The 25,761-nt window shown below is 41.8% G+C and overlaps 1 protein-coding gene across 5 annotated transcripts in view; it reads right to left on the reverse strand.

Moving 5' to 3' along the window:
* The window catches only part of HTR7 (5-hydroxytryptamine receptor 7), a 93,352-nt gene that overhangs the window by 18,690 nt on the left and 48,901 nt on the right, over nt 1-25,761 (reverse strand). The gene's annotated exons all lie outside the window — the stretch shown is intronic.

Here is a 25,761-nt window from a genome sequence, read left to right on the forward strand (position 1 = left end):
TACAACAGACCCTGAATTTTCCCACCACAGAATTTTTCCACTCAGAGAAACAGAGAAATGGCAAGGCAAAGAGTAAGCCCCAAACTTACCAACAACAATAAAACAAAGGAATGGGGCTTCCCTGGTGGCGCAGTGGTTGAGAGTCCGCCTGCCGATGCAGGGGACATGGGTTCGTGCCCGGGTCCGGGAAGATCCCACATGCCGCGGAACGGCTGGGCCCGTGAGCCATGGCTGCTGGGCCTGCGCTTCCGGAGCCTGTGCTCCGCAACGGGAGAGGCCACAACAGTGAGAGGCCCGCGTACCGCAAAAAAACCCCACAAAGGAATGGCATAAAAGCTTAGCTAAAAAGTTCAAAGATTACAGGAAGGGAAAAAAAAAAAAATATTTTATATATATATATTTTTGTTGTATGATTGTACTAAGGGGCTTCTAATCCCACCTCACCCCCAGGAGCAGTACTGAAGAAAGAAGGTAAGTGAATAAAATCCTTAAAATTCGGACTAGTACCCTCTTATTTGGAGAGAAGCAAACTGAGGTGGTAAGAAGCCAGCCTGAAAAAAAGTAATGAAAAACCATGGTGAACAGAAGCCCCAACATACCATTTCAGCAAAGGTAAGAAGGGCCACCAGAATTTGTTCTCTTTTAGGACCCTGGGCTGAACTGGGATACACCAAGGTCCACAAGGGGTAACCCTCAGCTCAGTGGAAAGTACTCCGGTACAGGACATTGAATGAGAATTCAGAAAAAAGAACAGCCCTCCATTAAAGGCTACACTCAGCTGCAGTGACGTCTACTCCCTTCCCTTCCTCCAGCCCTGCACCTTCAGGCTATGGAGAAGTAGATACAATAAACGGTAGTCTAAAGAATAAAATGAACTGATATCAAATAGGGCTGAATATCAAGAAGAAGTCAACCACACTATGTCAGAACAAACATTAAGCTTTATATAACCCATGAGTGAGCAAGATGGGGAAAAATGATATAGTAACTATACCAACATGCTACAAAAATAACCCTGGTGGAAGAAGCAACTGAATATGCATAAGACTGTTGAAAAACAAAGTTCAAAAAGAAAACACAACCCTCAGAAGAGAAGCCGTTTTCCTACAAATACTTTTCACTGTGAAGGAGCTTAACAAGTATATGTTATCACTACAGTAGAGGCTCAAAGATGAGATGTTAAAACAACAGAACAAGACACAAAAAGGGACCGTAGGGACTTCCCTGGTGGCGCAGTGGTTAAAAATCCACCTGCTAAGGCAGGAGTCACAGGTTTGAGCCCTGGTCCTGGTCTGGGAAGATCCCACAGGCCGTGGAGCAACTAAGCCTGCGAGCCACAATTACTGAAGCCCACGCGCCTAGAGCCTGTGCTCCGCAGCAAGAGAAGCCATCACAGTGAGGGGCCCGCACACCACAGCGAAGAGTAGCCTCCGCTCTCTGCAACTAGGGAAAACCCGCTTGCGGTGACAAAGAGCCAACGCAGACAAACATAAATAAATAAAATGAATTAAAGAAAAAAAAAGGGGACTGTAGAGTTAAGGAAATAAACTGAGGCCAAAACACCACCAGTGCAGATTTAATAGATAAATTAGAAGCAGCTTGGAATCGAACAGACACACCTGAAAAGCAAATCAATGGCATGAAGTAAAGGCTTGAGGTAATAACAATAAATAAAACACAGAGGGAAAAATGCATTCAAGCAATTAGAAAGAAGATAACAGTCATACAAAGAGAATGCAACGTAAACATCACTGGTGTTCCCAAAGAAACGAAAGAACCCAACAAACATAAACAACAAAATTGAAAACAGAGGTGCAGAGGTAAACAGAGGTACAATACATAAAAAGGATATTTTCCTTAATGAAAGAGCTGAATGTTATGATCCAAGGGACACATAACATTGTGGGGGAAAAAATGACAGAATTATTATCAACGAGATCTATCCAGGTAAAGTCACTGAACTTCAGAACGTGGAAAGACGTACGCAGACATCTGAAATGAAAAAAGAAATCGAGGAATATGAAAGGGTGGGAAAAAATCAAGCTGGTTCTCAACAGCATCAATCCGTAACGGGACAAACTTTAAAAAAGTCTAGAAAGCTGTGAGTGTACAATAACATTATACCTGCTATTTAAGGTTATGAAATCAACAAGGAGACTTTCTCAAACATGAAAGAATTTGGGGGGATATAGTGCCCTTTATGGGTTTATCCCTTTTGGGGGTGAGGGGAAACCAAAATTCATCCAACCAAAAGATGAATCAAATTGAAGAATTTAGAACCATGATTCTAAACCAAGGTTATCACTGAACCTGTTTAAATGTAGAAACTAACACCTGTGGGAATGATATTAGAAAAACAGAATGTAAATTTCACAAAGTAAAAACAATATAAACCACAAGAATCAGGAGCTGAGGGAAACAGCGTAGGATACAGCGTTAGAATTCTAACCATGTCAACTTTCACAGTGGGGAACAATTGATACTGTCTAAAATTTTAATATATAGTTTATGTAAATCCAATTTCTCACCGGTTTTCATATTTTCCCCATGACCTTCATACAATCTTTTAGGAACTACTAGCTCTAAAATTAATAGCTCTTACTTGAAGTTCTTCCTTCTTTTTCATTTTTCTTCTTTTAAATTCAAGTAAACTCAGTTTCAATATTTCACGAAAATAACATGTATAGTGTGATCTCATTCTTATAAGTTTTTATCTATCAACTTTCTATCTACCTGCCTGTAGAGTCAGCCGACCAGACAGCCAGCCATCCTTCTAAGTGGACATAAGCACAAAGAGATGACTAAAATGACGCTCACCAAATGTTATCATGGTTTTTTTTCTCTGCACAAGGAGTTTAGATGATTTGTGGTTTTATTTGTATTTTTTACAATTGCTTGAAATTTTTATAATGAGCACATTTAATTTTCACAAAAATTAAATTATTTCTCTAAAATATAGCAAGACCTTTTTAAAAATAATGATTTCAACCAGTCATTTAACTCACCTGCCAGTTGGTTCCTTACAAATCTCTCCATGAACTCGGCAAGTTTGGAATTAACTGTTAATGTAACCGTATTCAATCCCTCAGAAAAGTTTGCAAATTATCTGTGCTCTCTAAATTCTCACTAACCTCTTGGATTGCAAAGTAAATTGGGAGAGAAAGCCACTTCTAAGCATCCTAACAATATAATCTCCTAATGAGATGCGGTGGACTAAAGATGGCTATGTATTCTTTGTCCCCTCTCTCTTTGAGAGGTAAACTCTTCCCCTCTCCTTTATTCTAAACTCACCTTGTGACTTATGTTTACCAACAGAGAGTGGGGCAAGTGATACTGTATAACTTCTGAGGCTGAGCCTTAAGAGATGGGCAGCTTCCACCTTCACTGCTTGGAAAACTCCCCCTTAGGAGTCCACCATGCTGTGAGGAAGCCCAAGCTAACCCCGTTAAGAAAGACAGTGCCACATGGGGGAGCACTGGGGAGTCAGACATATAAATGAAGCCTTCTTGGACCTTTCAGTCCAGCCTAGATACCAGCTGAGTGCAGCCAAGTGAGTAATCCCACACGATGCCTTTTGGAGTCAACGAACCACCCACGTGAACTCTGCCCAAGCTCCTGACCCAGGAAATTAGGAGCAATAATAACTAAAGTTACAGCGTGGTTTATGAGGCAACAGTAGATAATTGAGACAGCGGTAACAATGCCTTATTCTCCTAACTAGCACGTGACCTTAGAAATTGGATTCGCTGGCAAGTCCTTCACCACACCACTAGGAATGAGTCTGTCCAACCCTACTGTTTTAGCTTGACACCTGCATCCTCTAAAAAGTGAGCCACAAACACTAGTGTTTGAAGCAACTCTAAAATCCATTCCATGCCTACACTGGGACTTTGACTCCATCTTGACTGATTAATTTATTCATTCAAAGACTATTATCTGCAGTATACCAGGTACTGCTTTAAGGACTGCGGAGATACAGTAGTGAATGAAACAGACAAAAATCTATGAAGCTGACAAACTGGTGTGGGGTGGAGAGAAAACTCATAAATAAATAAGTAAAAGCATATAGTAGGGTCAGATAATTATGAGTGCAATGGAGGAAAATAAGGCAGGGGAGGGGACTAGGGAGTTCAGGGTGGGGTTGGGGGCAAGCTGCAACACAGATTTGCATTGTGATCACAACCTCGAAGCCCTTTCACCTCTACCTGCCAGGCTAGTGTCTGGACCTCAGCTTTTCCTTGAAATTTGAGATTGGCATGTCCCTTTGAGTTGAAGATCCCCGTTATCTCAAGCAGGAGTTTCCTACACAAGTTTTATTCAACAGAATCTAAACCTTCCCCGTGCAAGGACGTATTTAAAGAACACTGACTGTGGGCCTGTGCTTTCTTCCCTCCTCTAAGGCCCAGCTTCTAAATTATTTCTCTTCCTCTCTCTCTAACTTTCCAAGTCTACAGGTTTATTCTGTTCCACCTACAGGTATAAATGTATGGGTGGGTGCATGTGTTTCTACTGTGTGTCTATATTATATTCCATTCAATCCTCCATAGTTCTCATTCCTTTTCACCCCAGTTTTATGGAACACCTTGTCTATCTCAGCTGCTTTTATTTCCTACCCACCCACTTCCTTCTGATTCTCCCAATAATCTGGTTTCCACCCCCATCACTCAAAAGCATTTTACTATAAAAGGTTACCTCCCTCTTAGTCAATTCTAATTGTTTTTTTTCTCATTTCTAACTTTTGTTGTTGTTGTTGTTGTTGTTTTGTGTGGTACGCAGGCCTCTCACTGCTGTGGCCTCTCCCGCTGCGGAGCACAGGCTCCGGACGCGCAGGCTCAGCGGCCATGGCTCATGGGCCCAGCTGCTCCGCGGCATGTAGGATCCTCCCAGACTGGGGCACGAACCCATGTCCCCTGCATCGGCAGGCGGACTCTCAACCACTGCGCCACCAGGGAAGCCCTCTCATTTCTGATAAGGCTCGACTTCTGTCCTCCCTGAAGTGTGATTGCAGACTGCCCAGTCTTTCTCAAAATGCTCTCCACCCTCAACTTCTGTGGCACTGCCTTGCCTCCTTCCTTATCTTAGGCTGCATGGAGAGGTACCATCTCTGGAGTGGCTCGATGATAGTTAACCTCGAGACAATGAAAACAATCTAAACCTTGCACTGGGCACATCTGGTTTGAATTCTAGCTCTGTCCCTTTAACTAGCTAAAGTATTCTGAAAAAGATCCTCAACGTTCCTGAGCTTTCTCTGCCTCACACATAAAGCAACAGGAAAAGAATATCTATCTTGTGATTCACTATGATGATTACATGAGAACATGTATGTAACTAAAGCTTTTGCCCCACTCTCTACCTAACAGCCACTCAAAATATATAGCTGACTTCCTTTCCTCCGAACCCCCTTTTAAAGAAAGGAATGGGCAAATAAAACTGTAACCTGAGTCGATCCAATAAGAGAGTAAGAGGGCTGTAATACAAAGCATCTGAGAAAGGAAGTAAGACTAGAGGGGAGTTATCTCTACATACAACAGAGTATAGCAGCACACAGTAGGTGTTTGTAGAATTCACTGGTGCGATTGCTGGCTGGATCTGAATTGGTGAAGTGGCAGTACGAATGGTGAAAAGAAGACAGAAGCAAGAGATAATGTTGAAACAGAGTAAACAGAACTTGAAAATGGTTTAGTAAGGATGAGGGATAGGGATAAAGGTAAAGGAGGAATTGAAGAAGCTCATCTGTTTTCAAGCCAGGATGACAGGGAAGATGGTGGGCCAGTATCTGAAGTAAGCAGTTCTCAATCCACTGTAATCCACCTTTCACCCAAGAGGCCTCTGAGACGGATCTCGCTGGGATGACTGATGCCCTCTCTAGATCCCGAGGACATTTCTCCATCCTCATCATACCCGATAGCTCTGCAGCTCTCAGTATACACTCACTGCCTCCTTCTTGAAACTCTTTCCTTGGTCCAATATTGCCACACGCTCCCAGTTTTCCCACCCCTCTGCCCACTCTTGCCCAGTCTTCTTTGCTGCCTTGTCCTCCACTAGCGGGCCTTGATGTTTTGGAATTCCTCAAGGCTGCGTCCCAACCCCACTTTTCTTCTATTTCTAATTTCCTAGCTGTCCTCCACAATTACCAGTGCTTCAAAATCTATTGGCTGGTGATCCCCAAATTTGAATCCCTAGCCCAGACCTCCCCTTGGAGCCCTGGACTGACAAATCCAACTGCCTCCTTCACGTCTCTACTTTGCTATCTCTGAAATATTTTATTCACTCCTTTGTTCAACAGACTTCTATCAAACACCTTGTATGGGTCTGGCCCCATCTCGACATGTGCACACGTATCATCATCTCCACCAACTGAGCCTTCTTCTATTCCCCTGATTCGTGAATCCATCTAAGGGTGTGGTCCAGAAACCTGGGAGTCACCCTTGACTCCTCCTCTTTCATCATTCCCCTCCCCATTATCGCCACAGCCCTGCCTGTCTTACCTCCTCAGTGCCTCTAAAACCTACCCGCTTCTGTCTGTCTCCCCTGCTAGCACTCTAGAATCACTCTCTCTCCAGGGATCACCACAACAGCCTCTAAATCGGCCCTCCATATCTCTTCTCCTCCTTCCTAATCCATTCGCTTCATGCATCCAGGGTGATATTTTCTTTTTAAATTTTTTAATGTTAACTTATTTCATTGGATAAGTAACATCTTCACATACTTCAAAATTTTACATATAATTAGGTGTATAGTGAGAAGTCTTACTTCAAATCCTATTTCCATCCTCGTATAGGTATCACTTTTATTAGAATCCTGCGCACTCCTCCAGCTTTTCTTTGTACAAAGGCAAGCAAACAGAAATACGTGTTCACGTCCACTTTCTTACACGTGAGACAGCATACTGGACACACTATTTTGCATTTTTCACCTAACAATATATCCTGGAGATACTTTCACACTAGTGCACTGAGAGCTCCCTCATGCTTTTTCAGAGCTGCATAGCATTCCATTGCAGGGCTTAGTCATCGTTTATTTATCCAGTAATCCAGAAATAATAGGATAAATAAATTTAACTGGTATCAACAACATTTTTACCTACGCCACCCACCAATCAAGGACATCCACACTTCAGATGCGAACACCCAGACATACAAAGGATGAAACGATTCCAACATCTTGGTGATATGAACCCTAAAACTTAGGGGCCACCTGTCCTTCAGTTGGCCTTTGAAGAAAAGGAAGGATGTGGTTGGCAAAGGCTGGTGTTCAGCCACTCAAGGTCCCACTGACACACAGCACAGAATTGATGTTTCTTCCCATTAGCCAAGAACACTCCCATTATCTGGAGCCCAGGGCCCAGTTCACAAAAATCCTGCAACGGCTGAAGGTGTGTGTCCTTGAGCCATCCTCGCATAAAAGACAAGAAGGCAAGTTTCCTTAATGTACCCCAAGTTGCTGCACCATTTGAATCTGAACATCATTTCACTCCTGCGTTAAGAATATCATGCATAGCAGTCTAAATTCATCGATATTCAAGTTATTAAAAAGCATAGAAAAATATGGCATATATAGCTTTGGGAAAGACACATGTCTCTCTATTTAATATTTTGAAAACACCATTTCCCCTTAAATGAATTGTATGGAAAGTTACAAATGAAATTTACTCTATACTCTTTTCTATTCATTATTGTTGATAATTAATTTGCCCATTTCCATGAATCTTCCCCCAAAGCAATCAACTAGCAAGTATATTTCATCTTCAAAAGCATATATGTATGCATATGAATACATAATTCTGACGTATTTTCTTTCTGAACTCAATTGCTTATCTGACCTAGGCCCATCACAAATGTTCACATATTTCCACTGAAATAGAGTAGAATATAGATCAGCCTGTACTTACCAAAATGCATTTTCTCATTTAAAGTTTTAAACATACTCAGCTTTATACCTCATGACTAACTATAACCAAATACATACTTTAAATAATTATGAGAACAATGAACAAAAGATGTTTTGCAGTTAGAAAATCAATGATATAATATATTCCAACCTACAAAAGGAATTTTAAAAATTAGGTTCTAAAACCCAAAGCAAAAATACAACAGTAACATCAGAACCAGTTGGCAAAACACCAAATGCCAAGAGTCAGTGCTTTGAACGAAATGAGTAAAACTGAAAATCCCTTTTGTGGACCGTGAGATGAGAAAGAAATTAAAAGAGGAAAGAAACGAAAAGAGGAAGAAAATATCACATAGAAAGACCAATAATTTTCAAAGTAAATTAAAACATACAAGAAAGAATTAAGAAAAACCTCTTGGGAAGAGCCATAAATCAGTATATCTTTAAAAATAATATTTGGGAAGGCATCTCAATTGAAAACTGATGACAAAATTACCATCAAATAATTCAATAACCTCCTAAGTTCACAGGATATTAAGACAAATTCTTAAAAACAAAACCTCCACATCATAGCAGCACAATTTTATTCTTATCTACATAATACTTTAAAACAGCAAATAGGCATCAGGTATTTGGTTACTTATTCTTGTCTTTCATTTTAATCCTTTATTCTTGCATTTTTAAAAATTATTTCCCCACAAAATGGCATTACTTATCAGTTTGAAATAATATTCAGTATTAGTAGTCTATGTGAGCCATCGCAGAGTCTAATAGCTTAGCTGTCTTCCTCTCCTTGGATACACGACGTACATCAGTAAGAGAGAGACGTTCCCCTCCTCTTCCTTCCTCCTTTGGCACACTGATCACTAAAAACCCACTACAACTTTAATTTAAAGGTTATCTGGCATATGAAAGGGACATTTATCCCCCAAGGAGAGAGGGGAACTACTTAAAAGGAATAAGACTTTTATTAATATTTTTCAATCAAATGTTGCAATCTCTTTATCCTTTTTCCTTTTGTAATTTTCATGTTGGCCTATGTAAGTGCTTTGTCCAGGTAATACTCACCCTTTCTAGGAAAGTCATCCGATGGGACGAGTTTATTGAAAAAGAAACAGAATTAAAAATTCAATGACCAAAAAAACAAAAAAAAACCCACTACAACTTTAGTGCAGAGGTTATTTCTATTCTCTTCTTTCCCTTAGTCCTGTTTCACGACATGCGTCTTTACACTAAAGTAAAAACCTTCCAGAATTAAAAATCATAGCTGATAAGCTTACTTTCTACATGTATGGGGGAAAAAAATTGTGTTCTTTTTATACATTTGTCTACCCATAAACCCACCCTCCATTGTGTAAGTTTAATGAAATATGGCTTATTTTTTCCTTTTATCCCCAGAATGATTATGCTAAAAGGACAAGAAGAGCAAAAATAATTCTGCCTCATGTTTTCATAGCATTTGAATAATACCAGCTGATATCTACTGAGCATACAGCATGCCAGGCTCTGTGATAAATGCTTATACACAGCATTGGATTCAGTCCCTACAACCCTAAATGGTAGGTATTATCCCCATTTTACAAATGGGGAATTTGAGGCTCAGAGAGGTTAACTTACTCTCCCAATGTCACATAGTTAATAAAGCTCAAAACTGGGTTTCAAACATGGGTTTTTCTCCAGAGCCTCCCCTTGATCAATACACACTTCTCTACTGAATCAGTTACAAAACGCATCCATATACCTGGTCTAGTATAATCCCTGTTTCCGATTTATACTGGAGAATCATTGAATATCTAGCTGGAAAGAGCTTAGAAGCCCTGACTCTAACTCAATATGGAAATTCCCACTTAGAGCATGACTAGCTTTTAGTTAAATTCATACACTGACAAGAGAAGTCACAGCTGCTTGAAGCAAACAGCTACACTGTTGGATGGTCACAAATGTTTAAAAAGTTCTACGCTAAGTCCAGGACAACTGTACCTTTTGACGGATTCCCTTCCATGGGTGTTATTCTTTTAGAGCAACTGAGACTAATTCTTAATCTTTTCCATATGACAACTATTCAAATGACTGCAGCCATCTGTGATCTTTTCACATCTTTTGTTCAGTTAGGTCCTTTCCATTGGAAATGACAGAACTCCACGCTCAGACAAGATTAAGCAAGAAGGCAAGTGTAAGCGTTCATAGATAAAAAAAAGTTCAGGTTACACTTCAGGCACGTCTCAATCCAGGGGCCCAAAATGATGTCACCAGAATCTGGGTTCTCTCCAATTCTCATCTCTATTCCCATCAACGTGGCTTAATTCTCAAGCTCAGCGAATGGCAATATGGTGTCCAGCAGCTCCAGAGTTATATTTTGCAAGGTTCAATCTGATTCAAAAGTGTATGCTTTCCCCCAGCACAGCCAGAAAATGTCTTACTGTGTTTTGTTGGCTCTGATCAGTTCACACATCCATCCCTGAACAAATCATGCAGGCTAGGAAAAATACCCAACACCCCAGACTGGGGCATCCACTTCACCAAAACACATGGAGTAAGAATAGGGGTAGGGATAGTTTCCCAGACAAAAATAGTAGTTCTACTGAAAACAAATCATCCTTCTTTTCGGTAGAATTTGTCAGTGATCTTACAGCATGACTACAGACTTGAACTCACGACTCCAAATGTGCCTGAACCAGCATAGATTATGTGAAAAGCAGAATCATTTTTTCACATCTGTGTGTTAGATTTATGATTCAAGCTTATATAATTATATTGGTAATTCGAGGTGTTTCTTCTTTGTTGGAGTTGTTCTTCTCTCAAGTACTGAGCACTCATTTTGTGCTAACTGTGTCCCTACTGTAGCCTATTCCTTGGGGAGATTCTACAACCGTATTTCTTATCATGACTTCTGCACTTTTGTCTGACAGGTTTATAATTTGGAGGCTGCTTCACTCGAATTTTGTTATAACAGAGGATCAGTTAGATACATTTGGCTAGGAAAAAAATTTTTTTTCAGAAAAACCAGCTCAAAATGGCCTAAACACTGAGAATGATTTATTATCTCCCCAAACATGAAGTCACAAAGTTGGCTGGCTCTGAGGTACTTAATTTGCCAGCCCAAGAACATCGTGCAGGACTGGGTTTCCTTCCATCTTTTCACTCTGACATCCTCAGTGTTGGGACCGGCAGCTCCATGGACAGGATATGGCAACCGCCATTCCAAGCATCACACACAAACCAAACCCAGTGGGATTCTGATATACCATTTCTTCATGAGCATCTCTTTTTAAGCAATAAAACCCTCCCAGATGGCCTTCTCCACAGCCTTCTGCTCAAAGCTCTCCAGCTGTGAATGACATCACGTATTTATCCCTAAACCAATCACAGATAGAAACACGAGACAACCATGAGTGGTTGAGTGAAACATGACCATGTGTAGAAGAGGGGGCACCTGAACAAAGTAAGGTTTTTGTTTTGTTTTGTTTTGTTTTGCGGTACGTGGGCCTCCCACCGCCATGGCCCCTCCCGTTGTGGAGCACAGGCTCCAGACGCACAGGCCCAGCGGCCATGGCCCACGGGCCCAGCCGCTCCGCGGCATGTGGGATCCCCCCGGACCGGGGCACGAACCCGCGCCCCCCGCGTCGGCAGGCGGACCCCCAACCACTGCGCCACAAGGGAAGCCCCAAAATAAGGTTCTTTTAACAAGGAAGAAGAGGGGACATACTTGGGGAGGTAGCAGAAAAGAGTTAAAATCAATCATACTCTCATCAACCCAGAAACAGATCTGATTAACACTGTGGTGTATTTCCTTCCAAACTTTTTTTCCGTCTTTTCTGGTTGCTTCTGTTAAAGTGTTTTCATTCATTCATTTGCCTGACAAATATTTATTGAGAACCTACCTGCTTCCCACTACTGTTCTAGGCAATGGAGACACGGTGGTGCTAAAGGCAAGGAAACAATCGGATATGGCTTTTCCAGGCAGCGTTAGGTGCCAGGTAGATGAATTAAAAAGGGACTGAGAGCGAGGACAGTGCAGTGGGCGAGGACAGGTGGTGAGGTGAGGGCAGGCCTATCTGAGCAGAGTCCTGAGACAGGTGAGAGTGAGTCACAGGAGGATCCAGAGAAAGGGAATCCTATACGCAGAGGCCCTGAGAGCGGCACACGGCCATGTCCAAAAGCCAGCGGAGGGGCCAGAGTGGCCAGCATCATCGGGTGAGCAAGAAAGGGAGATGTGAGTGACACATCTGGCCAGGAGCCGGACCTTGTGGGGCCTGGCAGGCCCTTATGAGGCCTTCGGTTTTATTCTCAATGAGATGAGAAGCCCTTGGAGGGCTGAGCAGGGGAGATGGGGCCTGACTTACATTTTGCGACATTCACTCGGGCTGCTCTATGCAGGAGAGACTCTGTGGACACAAAATTCTAGTAAGCAGACTTCTTTCAAGAATTTCTGACAGCTTTTTAATGTCATTTTTTCCTCATTATAAGAACAATGCTGTCTATTCACAAGCTTTCTCCTATGTCTCTGAGAGTCTGTTTCAATTCCTTATTGTAGACAGGCACTGGCCAAGAGAAATATATAATGAGAGCCACAGATTTAAAGTTTCTAGTAAAAAAAAGAAGTAAAAAGAAATAGGTGAGCTTGAATTTAATATTTTATTTAACCCATATTTCCTAAATATAATTTCCACATATAACCAATATAAAAATTTTAATGAGATATTTTACAGTCTTTTCCTTGTAAAAAAGCCTTTGAAATCTAATGTATATTTTACACATACAGCACATCACAATTCTCACTAACCACATGTAGTTACTGCTTACCATACTGGACCTGGAAGTTTGGGACAATAGTTTCTACTTGTTCTGTATTCCTTCGAATGTGTCCCTTATGCTATATCATACCTTTAAGATTTGAGGACTTAACTTCATAAATATTTTGATTTTAAAAGGTCTGGCTAACTTTAATATCCAGTATAACTCAGATCTGTTGGGTGGAACTTGTCTCATTCTATTATATCTTTAGATTAACATTTTAGTTTCAAATACTTTAATTAAAAAACACACTCATATAGTTGTAGGCTGGCTAGCTCTAGTTCAGAATATTTACTTGAAAAAAGTAGAATACTGGCAATCTTTATATCCTGCAATTAACTGGATAAATTTTATTAACCTTCGAAAAGATGTGAAGCTGAATTATTTTTTCTTTCTTTTAAGTTCATGACCTAAATTTAATTTAGTCATGTAAGTAATTTCATAAACTTCACACCTCATAGGTTGAAAGAACTTCTCATAGGCTGAAAGAACATAACATCGTTTTTTAATTTTAAAAGCAGCATTTAAGCAGAGTAAAATAAAATTATCAGGTATAAAAATGCTGATTAACCAGAATACTTAGGGAATAAGATGGTTTTGTTAATTGAATTCTAAAGTTAATGTTTGTTCCTAATTGTGAAAAATCTTTCTAAAATATATTAGGCAGACTTCCACTTAAATAAGTGTAGTCTACTTACTATAACATAATTTTATTTGATGATTCTAGAAGTTGTGCAGCTTCGGTGTTATTATTCTGACTAACAGCCATTCTTGTACAGAGATATAAAGAAAATCCAATTATCTGAGGTCTTAGTTTAGCTGAGGTCTGGCCAGAATTCCCTACAGCATGGCAAATGAGAATAACTATTATTTTATAGAGTAAGTGAGAGTGTACCAGTTAGCAATGCCATCAGGGACCTATCCTTCTAAATTCCCATTCCCTATCCTTCTAAATTCCCATTCTTAACAGACTTATTTTGTGACCTTAAGATAGCTCCTACAAAGAGAGGCATAACTTCCACATTCCAGGCAAAAAGACAGGAGAAAGGCCAAAAGGCAAAAGATTAAGCCAACCAAGACTGTCCAGTTGTAAGCCCTTCTCCAGGAGCTGCCGCCAAGAACTTCCATCCCAGTCTCCTTGGCCAGGACTGTGTAAAATGACCGCTCTAGTGCCAAGAGAGGCCGGGAGGCTAGTAGTTCAAGTGGAAGCATTGCCATCCAAACCAACCAGTGTCTTGTTAATAAAGAAAACTGGTAGAATGTATTGGAAAAGACAACCGGCAGTTGCACACAAGGAATTCCTACTGTGGGAAACAGGGAGTTGGCTCCTGGATCCCCTATGTTTTGTGGCAGCTGAACAGGAAGTGAGAAGCAAATAGGATCAGTAATGAGGGGACACAATTTGTATCGACAAGTAACAATGCCACCTCACATCCACACATGCCTCTTCATCAATTCCTCTTCACTTGATGTTGGAAAGTCCTCCATGGACAGACACTCCCAAGTGTACAATTCCTACTTGTTCTTTCCTCCTCTGATTCCCCTGAAGTTGATTCTAACTAGCTGAACCATGGATCCCAAAGGATGTGGACAATGGCATGACTCTCTCTACGCCAGCCGTGTCAGCCAGCAGGCGAGACCACTGGACATGCTGAGGCTCCTGACTCTCCTAAAAACAGAGACTGTAATATTAAAATGAAAGACAAGTCTCACGGCTCCGGATGCTCAAACATGACCCCTTTAAACGAACTGGGGTCCCCCACAGAAACATACGCTAGATATTCGCCTTCTACCTCTATAATTAATCCAGGCCACTTCCCACTTGCCCGCACCCACCGCCTCTCACACAGGGCTTTCCTGTTTCTTCCACCGTCCAAATATGGCTCAACTCTGAACCTGATTTTTCAGCTTTGACTGCAATATCCCTCCAGACTTCAGCACACTCTCCCTCCAGCCCCAGGCAACCTGACCTCTCCCTTGCTCCTGGGTGACCCGCAGCTGGTGTTGTCCCACCTGTCAGAGAGGAGATCAGGCACCCCTAAATTTCTACTTGGAAGTGGGAGAGCTGCCACCCGGATCCCGGCTGGGAACACTGGTGAAGCGCCCGTGGGAGGGAGAATTTCACACAGGCCACTTGATGGCGCTGTTGTCTTGCACAGCCCCCAAGCGCGGTCCCTGGGGAAACGTGTGTGCCCCCGAAGATTCATAAGAAGAATTCCAGGGACTTCCCTGGAGGTGCAGTGGTTAAGAATCCACCTGCCAATGTAGGGGACACGGGTTCGACCCCTGGTCCGGGAAGTTCCTGTGGCGCAACTAAGCCCATGCACCGCAACTATTGAGCCTGCGCTCTAGAGCCCACGAGCCACAACTACTAAACCTGCATGCTCTAGGGCCTGCATGCCGCAACTACTGAGCCCGTGTACTTCAACTACTGAAGATTGCGTGCCTAGAGCCTGTTCCCCGCAACAAGAGAAGCCACTGCAATGAGAAGCCCGCGCACAGCAACGAAGAACCAAAACAGCCAAAAGGTAAATAATAATAATAATAATAATTTAAAAACCCAGAATTCCAGCAAGCTCTCTTCCTCTTTCTTCCCCTTTGGAGCAGAGAATGCTGGAACAGAAGAGGGTTACAAATGACAGGGGAAGAGGGACTAACATCATCAGAAATGACAAAACGAAACTCTCTACGTTTCTGAGTCTGCTAAGAAGTAAAATCGGATGTGACTTTGGAAAGCGGCCAGTGTTACATCCCAGCTAGGAAATAGCAAGCGACAGCCAAGGCCCGCTGTGATCTGACCCCTGCCTTCTGCTCCAACCTCACCGCGGGCTACTCCTGCCCTACACCTGCTTTTTGTTTCTCACATACTGTGTTGGTTGAAAGAAGCTGCGTTATGCTCTGAGCAAAAGCAACTCTAAGATCACAACAGTTGTTTATTTTTCACTCATGTCACATCTTCTGTGAGTCCAGGCAACACGGTAGTCCAGCTCTCCACCTTAGTGGTGGCTAAGCGGTGCATCTCTGTGTCAAGGCATGCTTCCACCATCCCCGTGACAGGGGAAGTGTGCTCTGGAGCCCCACACCCACAGATGAGCGCTCCCATCCAGAAGGAATGCTTGTCACTTCCACCCACATTCCACTGGCTATGGCATATTATGTAGCCTTAACTAACCACAGTGGGACAGGAAGTCAATCCGCCACGTGTCCAAAAGGAGGACGATGGAAACACTGGCGAGCAAGGCTAATCCCTGCCACACAGTCCATGTTCTCTTCCACCTCCACATTCTAGGTCCTCAGAGTGGACCTTGGTTAACTTCCGTTCCCATCACTTATTCCTCACCCTCCAGCCCGGTACCCAGGCTAAGTGAGAACTGTGCTGATATCATTATACTTGTCACAGCATGTTATTATTTGTCTTACTCACAAAATTGCATGCTTCCAAAGGGATTTTACTTGTCTTTTAAAAATTCAAGTATGGAATTCAGTACATGGTATAGAAGGGGCACATAGTAGGGGATTCATCAATGTGCAATAAAGGGTTAAGTGAATAAACACAGAGCAGCTCAGGGGGTACGAAGGAATAGTGAGAGGCACAATGCCACAGGGAAATGGAACAGACTCATGTCCAGTGTGAAGGTCAATCATCACTAAGACTGACAAAATCAAGCTCCCTACATTTGTAAATCTAAGAAGTAAAATCCAATGGAATTATGGGAAGTTATCTGATTTTTTGTTAGTTTTTTAGGTGGTGCTGTAGTTGTTTGTCCCAGCGAGAGACAGACATAGCCCGGTGCCTAGAACATTGTAGGATTCCGTATGTCTTAAGTTTCTCCCTCTCGCCTAAGAGTACCACTGGTACTCTTGAAGAAGAAAACAAGGACAATCAAAACTCCCTTACAGGGAATAAATATTTACATATATGATTGAAATTTTGAAACCTTTTTCAGTTTTTATATTAGAAAGTAATATGAGACCCATAGCAAAAATTTTGAATAATATGAAAAGGTATGAATTCAAAAGTCAAAGTCTCGAGGCTTCCCTGGTGGCGCAGTGGTTGAGAGTCTGCCTGCCGATGCAGGGGACATGGGTTTGTGCCCCAGTCCGGGAAGATCCCACGTGCCGCGGAACGGCTGGGCCCGTGAGCCATGGCTGCTGAGCCTGCGCGTCCGGAGCCTGTGCTCCGCAATGGGAGAGGCCACAACAGTGAGAGGCCCGCGTACGGCAAAAAAAAAAAAAAAAAAAAAAAAGTGAAAGTCTCCTTGCCCATTTCTACCCTAGATTCCCAATACTACTCCCAGAAGAAATCGCTATAACGGCGTATTCTTCTAGAAAGTCTCTGCACATACTGCATTCAGACGTGTTGATATGTAATCTTTTCACATAAATGAGATCATACCCTACAAATTCTACAACCTGCTTTTTTCTCTTCACTGTATATATCGGACATGTCTCTATTATGTCTCCTTTATTTTAAAGCTGAATAGTGAGAATAAGGAATTTAAGCCAAACCAATAAGCCACAATTTTTTGGAGTTTTGCTTTTAAATATATCTTTCAAAGAGAAGAAGAGTTTAAGACATTCTCCTATGGAAACAATGAGAAAACTGAGCTCATATTCCACAGAAAATCCAGAAGACATCAGAAGAGTACTATATGGTCAATACAGACCTCTCCAAAAGTCTTTAGAATTACTGACTTCCTAAGTAATTAACTCCCTAGAATCATGCCCCATTACCTTTCCTAGATATCAAGGAATGAGCTGCCTGGATCCTTCCAGAGGAAAGGCACTCTGACAACGCTATGACAGTGCCCTGGAATGGCCAAGTAGACTCAACCAGGATCCTCCAAAACAAGGCAAACCCTTGCCCCTTTCCATGTTCTTGAGGCTCCCAAGAGCTCATCTGAGGCTCAGACAATTTTCTAACACTCATCCTGGGGCCTTTTATTTCCTCTTCCCACAAATCTGCCTGGTCATTTTTGATTGTTTTTGTTCCTTGCTCATACTTTCGATTCCATCTTTTACTTCTTTAAAAACAGTAAACATGGGTATCTGAGGTTCAGTATTTTATAATTACATCTAAAGTCTACAGACCCAACTGGGCTGTGAGTAGCGTCTGCTAGCAGTGCCTGGTTTCCTGAGGAGTTTTATGATGTGGTGATTGTGGGCCTGGGCTTCCTGGGACTTTAACTGCAGGGACTCTCTGAGGCCTATAATGAACGTGTGTTTCTCCAGGGACCATTTGCCTCCATTTCTGCCAGGCCGGGCAGCATTGTCAATCCATAACCCCTTTATACCAAATTCTAGTTTGGGGTTTTTTGTTTGTTTTCCTTACACCTCAGGAGTAGTATGAACTTGAACCTAAATCTTCTCAGTGCCTGCTTCTGGTTACAAATCCTTAAGAGAGATTTTGCACCATACAGTGCCAGGGTTAAGAAAAGCAAATTTCCCTGCTAACTCCCTGCAAGTCCCCACACCCACAGGGCATCCTTGCAAGGGTCCTGAATTCGAGTGGCAGCTTCAATCTCATTCCCCGTTTTGTAAAAACCCAGGGTTTATCTCTTGCCTACAGATTGCAGTCTTTGCAGTCAAGGTTCTAGGTCGCCAAAAATCAGCAGCTCTCCCAAGGGAGGCCACCAGCTTCCATGCTGGTTTTCCCCCTCTGACTGCTTGCTTTCTCTCCATTTCAGGCTTATAAGGATTCCTCTCACTTTCTTGCCAGATCAGCCATGCAATTTAAATGACATATATTCCTTTTAATTTTATCTGGCATTCTAGGGTTTTGCATCAGATAGACTTTACAGAATAACTAGTCCATCCATAATACTACCAGAAATAGCCTGGATTTTAATCTGATGCTAAAATTTACTCAGTATTTTGTTCACGCCATTATTTGAATGGTTTGTTTCCCTCTCCTCGTCATCTGCTTCAGTAATCATGATGTTCCTGCTATACTGTGGCGCCCCGTCAAACTCACCTCTGCCTGAGTTGTCTCTTATTATCTCCTCTCATTTTCCATTAAGCTCTGGCTCTTCACCATGGATTTTTCCAACCAGGTCTGCCCAGAGGAGAAAGGTTACTGTATAATTATTATTTTTATCATGCGACTTCAAGCAAGAGTTCTAGAAAATTTAGTTCGTGACACGTACAATAAAATTACACACAGAAAGATGGGGATTAATTACATTCTCACTAAGACAAGTCCTATTGTAGAGATGATGTGGAATAGTATGGCATTTTATACATTATCTGTCTTAAAATACACCACACACAAAACTATCTAATTATGTTGCCAACCACCTCAGGGGATATAACCATCTACATCCTATAACGCTTTCATTACCTTAAAATTAATCACAAAGGACTCTGAAGAGATCCATTAATAGTCCCCGCAAAACATACTAAATACCTCCATGTTGTTCTTTCTTTGATGCTCAAGCATTGGGATTCCAAGCCCAGCCTCTGAGATAAACAGCCTGGGTTTGAATCCCTGCTCTACATCTCTGCGAGCCTCTGGTCCTCACCTGCACAACAGGGATAACAGCTCCTCCCTTACAGGACCACATCACACCACAGAGTTTAAATAAGAACATCTGTAAAATCCTTGGTACAGTTCCTGGCACATAGGTTGTCTTCAATAAACAGCAGCTAAAAGAACGAATTCTATTAATACATAGTTTAAAAAAAAAAATTCCCAGAATTCTCACAAATGGAGTAGTGAGCACAACTGGGCCAGTATCGGTAAAGTGTAAGGAAGCCAAGAGGTTTCTTGAAGGCATGGGAATTAATGTGTGCTGACCTGACCACTCTTCTACTTGGTCCTCTGTGGAACTAACTCACTCTCCAAGACGATCAGTCAGGATAAAGCCTCAATTCAGAATCTGTAAGAGCTGGTTGTGTGAGTCAGCATCATTAGCACAAGTACATATAGTTCTATTCTACTGCCCAGCTCATGCATCAGCTGTCCGTGCTCTTGACCACTCTGGGGAACACTCACGCTCCCAGCTATCGCACTGGATGCTACTCTGCCTGGAATACTCCACAGTCTTTCCTAGGCTAAGTCCTACTCATTCTCTACATACCAGCTTGGACGCAGCTTCCTCCAGACCCTCCAGTGTTACTGAGAGCCCTGCTCTGAGCTCCTAGAGCATCTCCTCATCACAGCATCAACTACCCTGGACCATGACTACACACTTATTTGTTTGGATCCTCAGTAAGGTAAGATGCATTAGGATAGAAACCATGTTCTTCCTTGATCAGCACGAAATCCAAACCCTGGTACAATGGCTGACAGGCATTAAATATTGGTTGGATGAATGAATGGATGGATGAATGAATGAATGAATGAATGAATTAAACACACAACTATAGCAAAAGACTTATTTGTCCCACAGACATCACTTAGAGGTATAAGAAATATCAAAGGTGTTTGATCACTCAGACAGACCTAAATATCTAATTGAGGTAATCGAACTGAAGAAGTGGCAGAGACATACACATTGAATGCTGTCTTCTTGGTGAAAGCCAAGAAGAGTCTAAGGGATTTTTAAACCCTAGATGCAAATTCCTTTTCACCTATATAAGGTCCCCCATCGGTCTGTCTGTTTCTTTCTCTCTCTCTTTTTTCTCTCTCTCTGATGCACACACACACCTCCATATAGTACATGACTTGCTACCTGGTACGTAGCCACTAAATAAATATTACCTGAATAACTGAGTGGCACCCCTATATTTTCCCCCCATCAATCCTAACACTTTGCCTGTGGTTAAAGTGTTAACTTCCAGCAATCCACCTCCAGCCTCCATTTCTGTGATGTATTTTAAATAATATTAACTATAGTTGATCCTTTTGTTTTTCAATGAACATACACAGTATTTTATTAATATCATTTAAGGACTTTTAAAAATAATACATGCTATATCAGGCAATCACTGATATTTCATTAGTATATGGCCAGGTATTTTTTCCTTTCATTAATTTTGGGATTTGGGCATTTTTTTAATTTATTGTTTTTATTGAAGTATAGTTGACTTACAATGTTGTGTTAGTTTCTGGGGTACAGCAAAGTGATTCAGTTACGTATTTTTTTTAATTATAGGTTATTACAAGATATTGAATATAGTTCCCTATGTTATACAGTAGGACCTTGTTGTTCATCTATTTTATATACAGTAGTTTGTATCTGCTCATCCCAAACTCCTAATTTATCCCTCCCCACCAACTTTCCCCTTTGGTAACCGTAAGTTTGTTTTCTATGTCTGTGAGTCTGTTTCTGTTTCATAGATAAGTGCATTTTTGTCATATTTTAGATTCCACATATAGGTGATATCATATATTTGTCTTTCTCTGACTTACTTCACTTGGTATCATAATCTCTAGGTCCATCCGTGTTGCTGCAAATGACATTATTTCATTCTTTTTTATGGCTGAGTAATATTACATTGTATATATAGACCACATCTTCTTTATCCATTCATCTGTTGATGGACATTTAGGTTGTTTCCATGTCTTAGCTATTGTAAATAGTGTTGCCGTATGAATATAGGGGTGCATGTATCTTTTTGAGTTATAGTTGTATTTCTGGATACATGCCCAGGAGTGGGATTGCTGGATCATACGGCAACTCTATTTTTAGGTTTCTGGGGGGAACCCCCATAGTGTTTTCACAAATGAACTTATCTATTAAACAGAAACAGACTCACAGATATAAAGAACAGACTTGTGGTTGCCAAGGGGAGGGGGGAGGGATGGATTGTGAGTTTAGGGTTAGCAGATGCAAACTATTATATATAGAATAGATAACTCTCCACAGTGGCTGCACCAATTTACATTCCCACCAACGGTGTAGGAGGGTTCCCTTTTCTCCACACCCTCTCCAGTATTTATTGTTTGTGACTTTTTTTTTATAGTTGATCCTTATTCTTTACGCCGTCTTAACATCATGGGGGTTTTTTCCCCAATATTTCTTACTGCTCTTCAAAGTGCACTGTAATGCCTGATGATAAGGACTGAGCCCTGAATACGGAGATCCACAAAGTCCTCCAGCCCTCAGCAGCGCTTCTCAGGAGAGCTAGGAAACAGTCACTGTGTGGCCTGCTAAGCAGCCCAACGTGAGGATGTACCTGCCCCCGGAGTGTGCTTCCCAACCTAGATTCATGTGCCCATGGGGATGTGGCCTTTCTGTGAGGAGCTTTCACACCACCTGGCTTCCAGCTAAAATACTGCTCCTTCCAGGCCTTTCTGGGGAGGAACTTCCTCAGCACATTCTGCCCAGGTTGATCTGCAACCTGAACCAACCTGTGTTTTCATTAAAAACACATAATTTAGAAAAGCAGCTGGAGGACCACCAGCTCAGCGTTTGCCCACACACCCAACAAGCAGGATAACCGCCTTGGGGGCCTTCACGCTCTGTCAGTGCCAAGTGGCCGAGGGTAGGCCTCAGCCAAGAAAGGTTCATCCGCTTCAGCCGCAGGAAAGGGCTGGGTATACCTGCCTGCTGCTAGAGACCTGTTCATATTTCTCTACGCAGGTCAGGGATGTTTTTTCTTCCCACACACATTCTCTTGGGAACTTTGAAGCTAATAAAGAGGCCAGCTGTGATGCCTGGGTTAACACTCCATGTGTGTCTCTTCCTGACATCAGGGTACATGACATAGGAACAAGATAAGAAATGCTTAAAAAATGGAAAAGCGATGAGATGGGGAAAGGGTGAGAAACCCTGACAGAGTCTAACTTCCCTTTACTCTCGGTTATTACCTAAACTTTTATTTTTAAAACCACAAAGCCTTGAAATTCATGAATAATACAGGAAATCTGTAAAATGCCACTTTTCTGGAATAAGCAGGACATTAAAATGCAAAGTGCAGTTCCACACACAGCTGCACTCAATGTGACAAATTAAGCTCCTAGTCTTGACATTTACCTTCAAGATGTTTGTTCAATGTAGAGAGAAAGAGCAGGGAAGAAGCAGATGACAGGAGTGGCCACAACAACCGCCAGGAGGCCAGTCCCGCATAAGATGCCCTCAGGGGATGAAAGGTTATGCTGGGAGCCCTCCTTCTCCTCCAGCAGAGGACAAGGGAAGAACCATCTTCTGCGCTGTTGCATTTTCTCAGGAAGACCTTCTCATAAAAACGGCATTCTTTAGTCTAACGATCTCTCTTCCGAATGAGCAGGACAGAAATCTAGAAACTGAGTAAACTAGAAAGTTTCTGACTCCCTGTTGGACCCGTAACTCCATCGTTTGCTCACTCAGCTAGACTCACAAAGCCCATCGTCACACCCTCCCGTATCATTCAATGTATTTATTCAGGAGGAGTGCCTACTATGTGCCTGCCATGCTTGGGATCTCTCAGTCAACGGTGCAGACCAAGCTCACCGTCTTCTGCCGGCAGCTGGGGATGGGCATGAAGAGCCAACACTTCCATCAGCTGCAGTAATAAGTGTTTCACACGTTAGCTTACCCAATCCCCATTGCAGCCCTGCGAGGGAGGCACTATGATTATTCGCATTTTACAGATGAGGAAACTGAAGCACAGAGACGGTATCTGGCTGACGAACTAGTAAGCAGACGAGCTGGGATGTGAACCCACACACCCTGGCTCCAGAATCAGCACGCTTTAACCACTTCACTAGTTTACCTCTCGCTCTGGCCTCCTGCTGCCTTACTATTTGTTTACAACAATGAGCGCACCCTCCCAAGGGCAGGGTCCACACCCTAGTTATTTGGTAAATCACCATTCACAACCCCTACAGAGTCTGGGTCGTGGGTACTCAATAAATATTTACTGAATAAATGATTCACCTTCTATTACTATTAAATTACCCTGGAGCTACAACGGCCAGTTGTAGTGGAAAGAGGCCTGGCACAGGAAAGACTACTAATATTACCGAGTGGTTGACGGCATTGTCAAAGGCAGCCAAAGGTTATAGCAATTACCTGGCATGCTTAGGGTCCATCAGCAAACAGTGCAGACCAAGCTCACTACCTTCCACCGGCAGCTGGGGATGGGGATGAAGAACCAACACTTCCGTCGGCTGCTAAGTGTTTTACACATTAGCTCCCCCAATTTCCATTGCAGCCCCGTGAGGGAGGTACCATTGTTATTCGCATTTTACAAACGAGGAAACTGAAAATGTCAGGAAAATGTCTCCATGTAGGTGCCTTGCCATCATGCTACACACCTCACGCTTGATCTGATAACCAACGCTAGTTGCCTAGTATATAAAGTTAACATTCCAAACCTAAAACCAATCGATCCGTGGTATTCTTAAGGGGTCAACAAAGCAGAACATTTTAAACAGAGCTCTTCTGAAAAATCCACGATCATGGACACAACATAACAAGGAAGATCTCAAATTCTTACAGGAAGAACCTACATATGTGTAGCTACAAAAGACTGTACTAATCTTGTGAAAAGCAGATAAAACCAATCATTTGGAGACCAAGAATTCAATTGGGTCCAGATATAAAGCCCAAAAGAAAATGACTGTTCCTGATGTCTACTTCTGCAGGAACCCAATTCTCTTTGCACATTTTTTTTACTAATACATTGTGATATCAATGTATTAGTAGGAGATAAGAATTAAGGTACTATCTAAACCAAACAAACTGAATTAACTGCTTTTTTAAGACCTCTTGTCAAAAATAATAGAAAAAATAAGAGTATCTTATTTCAGTTAGTCACTTGTGGTTGCTTTTCCCCTCTGACATAAAGTGAAGATAAAGAAAGAGAAGAAGTCAATGAAAAATGCTGGGAAACACTGTCATAGGCCAAAATGCAAATGTCAGGAAGAGTCTGTACACTTCTAATCCCCACTTCCTAACCTAGTAAACTCCTATTCATCCTTCAATACCTTGCTCAAGTGTCACCTCCACTGTGAAGCTCTTCCCTTCTGTGCCCTACCTCCAGCTGCTCACTCTCATTACTGAGATCCTATAGCACCTGAGAAGTAACATTATCGTATCATATTATATCATATCATATCATATCATATCATACTATAACTATGTACTGACATCCTTCTCCCACAGAGAATATGAGGCCTTCCTCATGAAGTTTCTCAGTACATCCACCAGCTAACTAACTACTGAAACGAGAAGTAAACAATGATCATTTAAACAAATATTATTTCCTTCTTTCTAAGCTATTTGTATTATTGCACAACAAAAAGCTCTTCAAAGCAGCATAAAGACCCAGCAATTCTCAAGGCCTTTACTTTGACTCTCCTTCTGTGGTTTTTTGTGATTTTGTGATTTTTTTTTTTCCCGTATGGTCTTCAAAACTAGTCCTGCTGAGCTACAAAATCAACCATCACTGAAATGTAAAGAAGAAGAAATAACCAAGGACTTTGGTTTTCAATGCTATTTTTGTCTGTTCTGCCCACGATAAAACTGTCAGTAAGGACACCCCACACACATCAGTGCATCTGCCTGAACTGAAAAGAATGCGGAAAGGCTCACTGGGAACATCAAACCTACTTTATAAATCCAAGTGCCCAGACATGATCTCTTTCTTTAAATGCTCTTGGCAAAGGTACGGCTGAAGGTTAACAGACAATTAAGAATCACTGTAGTTCAATGAAAATGATGAATAAAACAGAAAGATCAGCCTTGCATCGTTGCATAAAATCAGCTACAATTAAACAAAAATAAGCCACTAGAGAAAGCACTGTGCTTGCTAAACGCATCTCGCTGGTATAGGGCCATGGTTAAATGTTTGGATTTAGGGAGATCACAGAGCCAGAATTTAAATCCATGCTCCGCCATGTATAAGCTGGGCAACATTGAACGTGTTACTTGATCTTTTTATGCCTCAGTTTTCTTATCTGTAAAATGGGAATGATGATAGTACAATCCCAGGTTTGTTATAAGCACTTAGCAGAGTGTCTGGCGTATGGTAAATGTTCAATAAGTATTAACACTTACCATTCTTTCTCTTATCTCATTTATTTATTCATTAGTTCAAGAAACTAAACATTTAATGCAGACACTAAACATTGTGCTGGAGACTTTCACACACCATTGCGATTCCTATCTGGAAAAATGAAAAGGGTTAGACATGATGAAACTTTCCAAT

Source organism: Aethalodelphis obliquidens, unplaced genomic scaffold (genome assembly GCF_003676395.1).
Source record: "Aethalodelphis obliquidens isolate GAN/ISIS:26980383/991018 unplaced genomic scaffold, ASM367639v1 scaffold11, whole genome shotgun sequence".
In the NCBI taxonomy this organism is placed as follows: domain Eukaryota; kingdom Metazoa; phylum Chordata; class Mammalia; order Artiodactyla; family Delphinidae; genus Aethalodelphis; species Aethalodelphis obliquidens.